At 42.4% G+C, this 9,807-nt stretch overlaps 1 long non-coding RNA gene across 1 annotated transcript in view; it reads right to left on the bottom strand.

Annotated features, from left to right (window-relative positions):
- Positions 1–9,676, bottom strand: part of LOC109299227 — a 15,799-nt gene extending 6,123 nt beyond the window's left edge. Inside the window, exons 1-2 of the long non-coding RNA XR_002097798.1 lie at positions 9,582–9,676; positions 9,118–9,120 (exon numbers count right to left, since the gene is read on the bottom strand). This is a non-coding gene — a long non-coding RNA (uncharacterized LOC109299227). The remainder of the gene's footprint in view (positions 1–9,117; positions 9,121–9,581) is intronic.
- Between the last annotated feature and the right edge of the window lie 131 nt (positions 9,677–9,807).

Here is a 9,807-nt window from a genome sequence, read left to right as displayed (position 1 = left end):
GAAGGCAAGGGTGCCACCCGGTCACCCAGATTTATTTTCTCCGCTATAGCAATGGGAAGGGGATAAATTCAAGGCAGACTGCCAATAATCAGATTGTATACCTGGAAAATTATAACAAACGTATACATTTTCAATATACTGAATCTAATTACTGGGGGAGGGAGGGAGAGGAGAGTCATCTTATGTTCAGCTTTGTCTTATATCCGACTAAGCATGATAATACTGACATTGGCTTCATTATACGTGATTACATTATAACCTCCCTGATTCGTGAATTCTCCCTAAGCATGAAAAGCAATAGTGATCTTCCTTTCCCTTTTGATAGGTCTTAATCTCCCAGTAATCAAATTCTTTTTCTTGGCTAATTATTTGTCTGTTGCCTTTCTGATTTTCTCTCTTCCCTCACACTTCATATCTCCATACTGATTTTTACTACCACTGTGCTTGCTTTTCTCCTCAAATCTAAAAATGTCTTGCGTTCTATAGCTTGCCAAACTCTAACCCAACTATGGAGTCAGTCCAATAAAAAATATCACCCAAAGAAACCCTTGCCTGTCACAATTCCTGGACTATCACAGCTGCATCACTCTCACTTGTGCACATTTTCCAGACCTCTGGTTTTCTGGTGGGCTCATTTATTTTCTAAGCACATCCTATATGCATCCTCTTCTTAAGCTCACAGACTTTAAACTTAGACAGCACAGGAATGTGGAATTATGCACTAAATTTTATAATGATTCTGAAGCTGCCATGATTCTGAAGCTGTGCTGAGGACCAGGCAGAGGGTAGGGAAGCCGAGACCAGCAGCGCTCCCTGCAAAAGACAAAAGAGCAGCAGCTTGGGCTGTTAGGCAGTGCTTGCAGGGAGTGATGCTGGCCGTAGCTCCCCCACCCTCTGCCTGGTCTTCGGTGTGACTTCGGAATCATGGTGGTGCTCCCCCAGGCTTGGAGCACTCTGATTGTCTGTTTCCATCAGCCAATCAGAGTGTGAATACAGCATTATGGACAGACAGACTTATACTTTTATAATATTAGATTATAAAATTCCACCCCATTTCCTAGAGTCCTCACCAGTCCTGATTGGCTTTATATTTGGTCAGCATACCTGAAGGAAGGCAAACTGCCTCCTCTCACTGCTCCCTTAGTTGTGTCTTCCACTTCTGGTGATGGACCTCCCCCTGCAGTTAAAGAGCACACTGTTTTTAATGTACCTTCTCTGTTTGTGCTCTTCCCGCTGAAAATTTTCAGTGCTTTCAGTGCCCTGTTTGATGCTGAACAAATTATTATTAAATATTAATCATTGTTTTAAACACCATACAAATTCCCATAAGGGAATTTTATTCAGTACTGAAGATCCTTTAATAGCCTCATTTCAGCTTCTCAGACATAGTCTACTCCTGCTACAGTTGGAGGTTCTGATCTGTTCTGAAGGGTACTGTCATAAGTGATATTTCACATAAGGCAAAGGAATTCATTAGCTGACAAAACACAGTCCTTAAAATATCACAGTTTGCATTTTTGGAAGTAAGACCCAATGCCAATCTGTCAGTCTTTATTCAGACCTCTGAGAGAGCAAGGATTTTTTCCAATTTTGTATTTAGGCCACATCTTCACCCCAAAGTTCTGCTTTGCAACCAGGGTGGATTTTGTATTCCATTTCAGTCTTGAAAGAGTTCCTCAGACAACAGCAGAAGTAGCAGAACACTATGTAACCACGGAAGCCTACTTGTCTCCCAGAAAAAAGAGACACTAACCAAGGCTTGACATAGTTCAAGGCCTGATACTGTGAAAGAATCCAGGAGACCATGAACATCTCCTGCCTCCCGAGGCAGGGGGGGCATGACAACTGCCTGTGGGTAGCAGTGGCAGTTGCGGTGGTGGTGGTAGGGGTGTGCTGAAAGCGAGCAGGTACCACCCACAGGTGGCCGCGCTGATGTTGGTGGTAAGGGTGGGCCAAGCAAGGACCTGTAGGCAGCTGCAGCAGTGTCAGTGGTGGGGGGCTGGCAAGCGGCAACTGGCAGTTGGCAACCACCCACAGATGCTGCCAACAGTGTCGGTGGTGAGAGGGGTAGTGGTGAGCAGCAACTGCCCACCGGCACCACCAGCACTGTCGGTGGTGGCCAGTCTCAGGGGGTGCACCTCCAATCTCAGGGGGTGCACATGCAACTGCATGCACCTCATATTCATTGCCAATGCCGGAGACTTTACACAGGAAAAATCTTAACTTATGTCATGGGCCAATTTACTCAGAAGCAACTGTGGGATTTAGGTCCAAGTTAGATGCATCCTAAAATGTAGAACACATTTGCACTTTAAATACTGTTTTGATAAGAACAAGACTACAGGCTATGATTAACCTTAGCACACTATAAGAACTTTGACTTAAAAAGAATCGACAGTGTAAAGAGTTATACTTTGATGAAGCACCCCATTAATTTAACCATCCAGTGCACAGTATGTAAACCCCAACTACATAAAACTCCCAACCACAGTTTTATGTATTTAGTTCTTTGTTCCTTATGCATACTCTGCAATGAAACAATGTCTGTTGTTCAACATCAACTTGACATAATTCCTGACTGCCCAGTATCATCTCAAAGCAAGGGGAATGAAGATTACTACAAACTTCAAAAATGGAAACTGATTTTCCTGAAAGAGCTAATGAATTGCAGAGCTCAGAACAGTTATATTTATGCCATAGACAGATAATTCTTTTATTTTTCAAATATCAGACTTTATTTCTAACTGGACCAAACAAAGATTTTCTAACTCAGAAGCTTGCTTAGTTCTCAGAGAATTCCTATGAGTATTTTAAGAAACACTCTCTACTTAATGTTTGTTCAAAAGTTCTGGCTGTTTTTCTGTTTTAAGGGAAAATTTGTACCAATATGAGACCCTCAAACTGAGGTGAGTGATTTGTATTTATACAACTATGTAAGACAATTCTAGAGAAACTACAGAGAGCTGGAGTGTTACCGGGAGTATCTACACATGTCCCTATGGTGCTGTTATTAAAGTGATACCATTTAGTACTTCCTCTTGGCGCAGTTATATCCCGTACTGTACCATGCCAGTGGCGCACAGATATAACAAGGGAGCACATTGCTATGGTGATGTAGTGTTACAGGTAGACACACCCACTGAGTTGTATTTTGTAATAGAAAATTCAGCATATAAAATTTAAATCAAGGTCATCCCATATAACAGAAAGGTCAAATTTTGAATATTTCCTAATTGAAATAAAATCTTTGTAAAAGAAAAAAAAAACAGTTCAAAATTGCTTGCATTTATAAGTATTTCTGTTGCTAAGGAACTAGATTTCTAATAAAGCAGAAAAATTTGGGGTATTTTTTCCCCCACTGTAAAACTGAACTCATGACATTTAACTGTATGCCCTATCAACAGGAAGAGACATTTAATTTGAAACCTGTCCTTGGCTCACCTATCATCTGACTCTTATACTATAATTTACAAATAGATCTTTCTTATGTTTATTTCTCATGGCTTGTTTATTTTTAATATATGAGATAGGAAGAAATTTCTACATTTACAATCTGTACTCTTTATCCCTGCATAACAAATCCTAGGCTGAATCCATGGAAGTTGAAATTGTGGGTTCCAGACATATGCAGAATGGTATACAGAATTTTAAAGAAACAATATTAATCTACATACACTACTTGAAAATGACAATATTTTATAGTATAGAGGTTTAGCCTCTATAACCCAGTCTTCTATAAATTTATAAATCACTACTCAAGACTTTCACTTGTCTTGTTTCAAAATCCATTTTCTTCTTTGACAAACTAAATGGGCCTATGGGACCAGTAGGTAATCAGCAACTCCTGGGTCTGATTATGATCAAACTTATACAGGATACAAATTTCCTGGCTTAAGTGGAATTGCTCCAGATTTTTCTCAATGTAAGTAAGAATGCTTCTTTGTCTTTTGGCAGAAAACAAAGGACAGGGAAGTAACACAGGAAGTGCCATCTTTAAACATAATTTTAGATGGGGGTGACTATGGCAGGTAGTGGGGTTTTTTGCCCATTGTGCTTAAAAAAACAGCACTGTGTCTGCTGAGTCAGCATGAAATTCTAATTACTTTTCCAGCCCTTTCACAGAAAAATAGGGTGGAAGGGACCTCAGGACCTCTATTCCAAATCCCCGCTAAAGACAGGGTTATCAATTGTTTATCTAAGCTGTGCTAAACACTTCCAAAAATGGGGAATTCCACAATCTCTCAAGGGAATCTGTTTTAATATTTCACCCCCTTCATCGTGAGGAAGTTCTTCCTAATCATCAACCTAAAGTACACTTGTTGCAATAGAAGGGGTTTCCTTGTTCTGTCCCTTGCATTCACAGAATATAGCCTATGACTATCCCATTTTAAACACACTTCAAGTATTTGAAGACAGTTTTTAAATCTCCTCCCCAATCTTCCATTCTCTAAATAATCGTAGTTCTTCTAACTTTTTTGCTTAAATCACATTTTCTGGACTGAATTTTCTGCACAAATTAGAAAGAGTTGGACTGGAGGCTGTAACAGGATCAGGCCCCATCTCTGAGCTCCAGGCCCTCTGACCCCAAGCTCTTTCTGTCTCTGGCCTCTGGACCCTCTGGCCTCAGCCTCTGCCCATTTCTGGGCTCTGGGTTTGCTGCCAGGCCTGTCAGGCTTCTGGGTTCTTTTGCCCTCTCTATGCCCTTCCCCAGGCTCTGGCCTTGCTTCAAGGCCTCTGATCCTCTCAACCTTACTCCTGGGCCTCAGCGCTACTCACAGGCCTGCTGGGACCTCCTCCACCCTTTATTTTTATCCACAAACCTTTAGTCAAAGTTATATTCTGCTACTTTGTGGCAAGACTTCACCTTATCTGGGATTCTGTTAATTCATAAGGCAGCAGTATCATGCAGGCAGTCCTTAGAGCAGCTCTGGGATCAGTCCGGCATCCCCCTGAAGTCTTCCTAGCCAGAAGCCTTTCAACCTGCAATTTGCAGGGCTAGACTCCCTAGCTTGACTCAGCCTCAGGCTTATATGCCATCTCCAGGAATAACTAGGATGACCACCTTTTCAAAATGCAAAAGCATGACATGGAGCCCCCCTACCCCACTTCACCCTCCCATGCTGGGTCCCATCTGTGGGGCCATGGAGGGCCCATATGGACAGCAGCAGGGCATGGAGCCCTGTGCCCTCAGTAGACAGCCTGCATATGCCCCTGTTCCACACACAAATACAAGAGGGGTTATATGCCTCCTCACACCCTTTCTCCAGGAGTGCATGCAATAGTGGGGAACCAGCCCACCCACCACTTCCTGGATAAGCTGCCCATGACTGCATCCCACTCCTTGGTCAGGGTCCACAGCTGTATATTCCTGCCTGGGCCCTGGGTTCCATGCACCACTCTGACTGGGCAGTGCCCCCAGCTACCAACCCTGCCCCACTTCTCTCCCTCACTGTGGGAGTTCTCAAATGGCTTGGCAGGCCATATTTTTCCTGCCTTTGTACTAGACTGTAGTACTGCAGAGAAGGACCTGTGGGTGACAGTAGGCCATAAGCCAAATATGAGTCAACAGTATACTCTTCTTACACAAAAAAGCCAACAGCATACTGAAGTGGTACTTCAGAATCAATGGAATTGATTTTCCTTTTCTATTCAGAACTGATGAGGCCTGAACTGGAATATTGTGTCTAGGTTTGGGCTCCACACTTCAAGAAGAATATGGACAGTTTGAACTGAGTGTGATGCAGGACAACAGAAGTGATCAGGGGCCTACAGGGCAAGACTTATGAAGGCTGAAAGAACTATGATTATTTAGCTTGGAGAAGAAAAGACTGAGGGTAAGATTTGACAACAATCTTCAATGACCTGAAAGGCAGTTACAGAGAGAATGGAGATGAACTTTACTTCTGTGGCAAGACTAGGCAAAAGCCTCTAAGATGTAGTAGGGGAAATTTCAATGCAAGATTAAGATGAACTTTCAAGCTATGAGGCATGTCAAGTACTGGAAAAGGCTACCTAGAGAAACTATGGAATCTGCATCCTTGGGAGTTTTCAAAAGCAAGTTAGATATACATTTGGCTACAATAGTCAGGGGTGATTGTGCCTTCAGCAGGAGGTTGAAATAACTTTATCAAGAGGCTAAAATAACCTTGTGAGGTCCCTTCCAACCCTACTTTTCTAAAATCCTATGAAACTGTATAGGAAGGACAGATTAGATCATGAAACTTAGAAATTCACGTTGCACATAAAACTTTCTAGGGAGTCTAAGACATACATTTTCTCAAGTAAAATGGACAATATAGCAGAATCTGAGTTGGGGGTGCGTGGGGTGGGGGCCAGGATTTCTGGTACAGACAGAGTAGAAGTGTTATACTGATAACTTCCATATTAGGGAAAACACTGAATAGGTAACAAGAGTGTTTTGGTACAAAAATATATTTGGTTTACTTGCTTAAACAATGCCTAGCACATTTTGGCTTTGATCCCTCACATGGACCTTAATGCACTGACACAACATAAATGATACTAGATAGTACAAGATATTCAATCAGCCAAGGTATCTCTGATGCAAAGTAGCATCTGATGTTGTATCCTCTTCAATGTAGAAATGGCAGAGAAGTGGCGGAGAGGCTACTTGGGCTGCACTTCTAATGCTGACAATGCAATTTAGAGGCTTATGATGCTGTCCCATTGTCAAAAGAAGAGCCCCATCTTCACTGTACTTGGACCACTGTGGGCCAGAGAGCAAATAAAAAGTGTAATAGTACCTTGGGCTTGGTCTTCTCCTATGGCAAGAATATGATCAGTAAAGGCAGGAGTCTTCTTCTTCCAAGAGCTAGTTACAGCTTGATTTTTTTGGTTCAATCTGCACCAGCCTTGGATCTGGCATAAATAAGTGCAGCCTACAGGTCTATGCAATCTGTTTACACCCAAAAGGACCATCTCAGTATTATCACAGCCCCATCTTCCAGTAGGCATTGTGGGTAGGGCAACTTCCCCCAGAACTGGGTATGTTATCAACTGACCAGTTACCACCAGAAATTACTTGGGGAAAAGAAACTTCATTAAAACTGAGAATCTGGTCATGGGAATGTAACACGTGTTAAATTCACCTTGTGGCATTAATACAGCAACTAACTGGAAGACAATAGCCTGGTTGTGGCCACCTTGATACGTAGAAATTCAAAACAGGTAAATCCACAACTAATGTCATCACAACACCGACCAAACATCCAACAGCCTCCCAGTTGATGGAGCAACAACCATAGAAATAAAAAAAGCCCTTTTAAGGACCCTTCATTCAGAAGATTAGGACCTGGGATATGGATCTGCTAACTGAATATTGAGGGCCTCTCGAGGGCCAAATGCGACTATCTGGGGAAGATGCTGAAGACACATTGAATCAATGTCTTAGCACTTCAGAAAACCCATGTCAAGAGTAAAGAACAAGCTTGCCTCTATATGATAGATGGCAATAAGCTTGCCACCTACACTTACAATCCAAAAGATGTCCTGGCAATCTATGTGAAGAATGATATATCCAACTATATAAAACTATCATCCACTGAAAACTGAGGCACCGGCACGACATCCATCAAGCTTGGTAAATTGACAATTGTTAATGTTTACAAGCCACACAATGAAAATTACCCCATCCAGCTCTCCTGAATACCTGTCTATATATGTTGTAGACTTCAACAGTCATCATATGGAATGGGGGTATGAAGCCAATGATGAAAACAACAAGGAAGCCTTGAAAGACTAGATGTCAGAAGATAATGTACAGCTTGTGTATGATGCCAAAGAATGAAGTACTTTTAGGTCTGTGAGGTGGGGACGGGACTATAATATGGACCTCACCTTTGTTTAAACCAACAGGGATGATGCCCCTCTCCTCACATCTGGAAATGTGCCGTCTAGCTTCCCAAACAGCTAACATCAGCCAGTCATCAGACATGTTGGGATCAAAATCCTGGTTATGCAGTCAAAATGGGTGGTGGGGTAGAACTTTGGCAAGGCAGACTTGTCCAGGTTCACAGCTGAGGTTGAAAAAACTATTCACCAAATCCCTGAAATGCCAAAGGAGTATAATCAGTTTGTAGTTCTTCTCATTACAGCCACAAAAAACAACATTCTGCATGGATACAGGGAGACATACATTCCTTGTTGGAACTCAGAGTGTGAGAACCACTTCCAACAATGCTAAGAGTTGGGGGATCCTGCACTGGCAACAGCCTTGCTTGGGTCACTGTACATCACCAGATGCCTGAAATGGATGGAGTGTGTGGACTCCTTGGACTTCACACTTTCAAGCCACAGAGCCTGGAAACTTCCGAGGAAACTCAGAGTAATTAACCCTACAGAAGTTGTGAATCTGCAGGTCAAGCTGGATCTGGATGCCATTGCCACAGAGCTGGTTGCAAATTTGAAGGGACCATTTGACAAGCATTACAAACAGGACATCAGGTGGCAACTGAAGGAGTCAAAGGCCAACTGCTTGGAATCCTCCAGATTCTTAAACAGTTTCTCTACTGAGGAACTTAGGGCTGTTTTGACTGCAACAAGAAGAGGGAAGGCTGCAGGGAAAGATGGAAACCCTCCAGACTTCCTCCACTATCTCAGAGTGATGGCTCAAAAGTAGCTTCTGTGCCTATATTCAAAAGTGATGGATTGTGGCCAAATCCCTTGAATCTGGCATGAAGCAATGGCTCTGTTGAAACTGGGGAAACCAGCCAGTGATCCCAGGAGCTAAAGGTTAATATCATTGTTTTGTACAACTTACAGACTACTGGAGTGGCTTATCCTCCAAAATATTAGCTTAATCACCAAGGCATGCATCCCCTGAGAACAAGCTAGTTTTATGCCACACCGAAGCTGGTGTGACCAAGTGCTTGCCCTCACCATGAACATTGAGGTTGGCTTCCAGCACAACCTTAAAACCGGCACTACATTCATTGAACTTTTTGCAGCATATGGTACTGTTTAGAAGCATGATCTATTGCTAAAACTGTCCTGCCTTCTTCTGTGTGCCAGACTGTTCCATCTTTTGAGGACATTTATGAGTAACTAACAGAAGCATCTCTATCTCCACGACAAAGTGAGCAAAGGACTCTAAATAACAGCCTCCCACAGGGAAGTGTTCTTGCCCCAACTCTCTTCAACGGTTATATAAGTGATACACTTGCCATCTCTTTGAGGAATTTTGCATATATTGTTGACCTCACACTATACACAGAGGCAAGGACCTTCAAAGAGATTGAAGGCACACTGACATTAGATCTGTCAATAATGACATAATATTTCTGTAAGTGGAGGCTGCAACCAAATCCTTCATCTCAGTGTTTCACATCAACAACCATAAAGCACATGTTCAGCTCAACATTAGTTTTTGTAAAGAAAAATTACAATGTGGGAGTACTTCACACCTCTGATATGGCACTGGTCTTCTCAATGGCCAAGTACTGTGCACTCATACCAAATGTGTGGATGTCCAATTAAATTCTGTAATACGTGCTATCGCCAGAACCCTGAAATCTACACCAATTCAGTGCATACTGGTGCTGGCTAATAATGCTTCTCCAAACATTTGCTACGATGAAGCTACATACAGACAGGTCATCCACATGAATGATAACCCAGACCTCCCCATCCATAGAGATTTAAAGAACCTCCCAGCTCACCCCTTCATCTCTCAAAAATCTTTCTGGACATGTATGTAAGCCCTCATAGGACATGACTGTGCAACAACTTGGAGGAAAAGGTTAAATGAAACCACCATTCTAAACAAACATTTAATTTATGACCCAAGAA

Source organism: Gavialis gangeticus, unplaced genomic scaffold (genome assembly GCF_001723915.1).
Source record: "Gavialis gangeticus isolate Ggan-Ray unplaced genomic scaffold, GavGan_comp1, whole genome shotgun sequence".
Classification (NCBI taxonomy): domain Eukaryota; kingdom Metazoa; phylum Chordata; order Crocodylia; family Gavialidae; genus Gavialis; species Gavialis gangeticus.
Note: the sequence above shows the minus strand (reverse complement) of the source record. Positions and strands in the feature narration are given on the sequence as shown.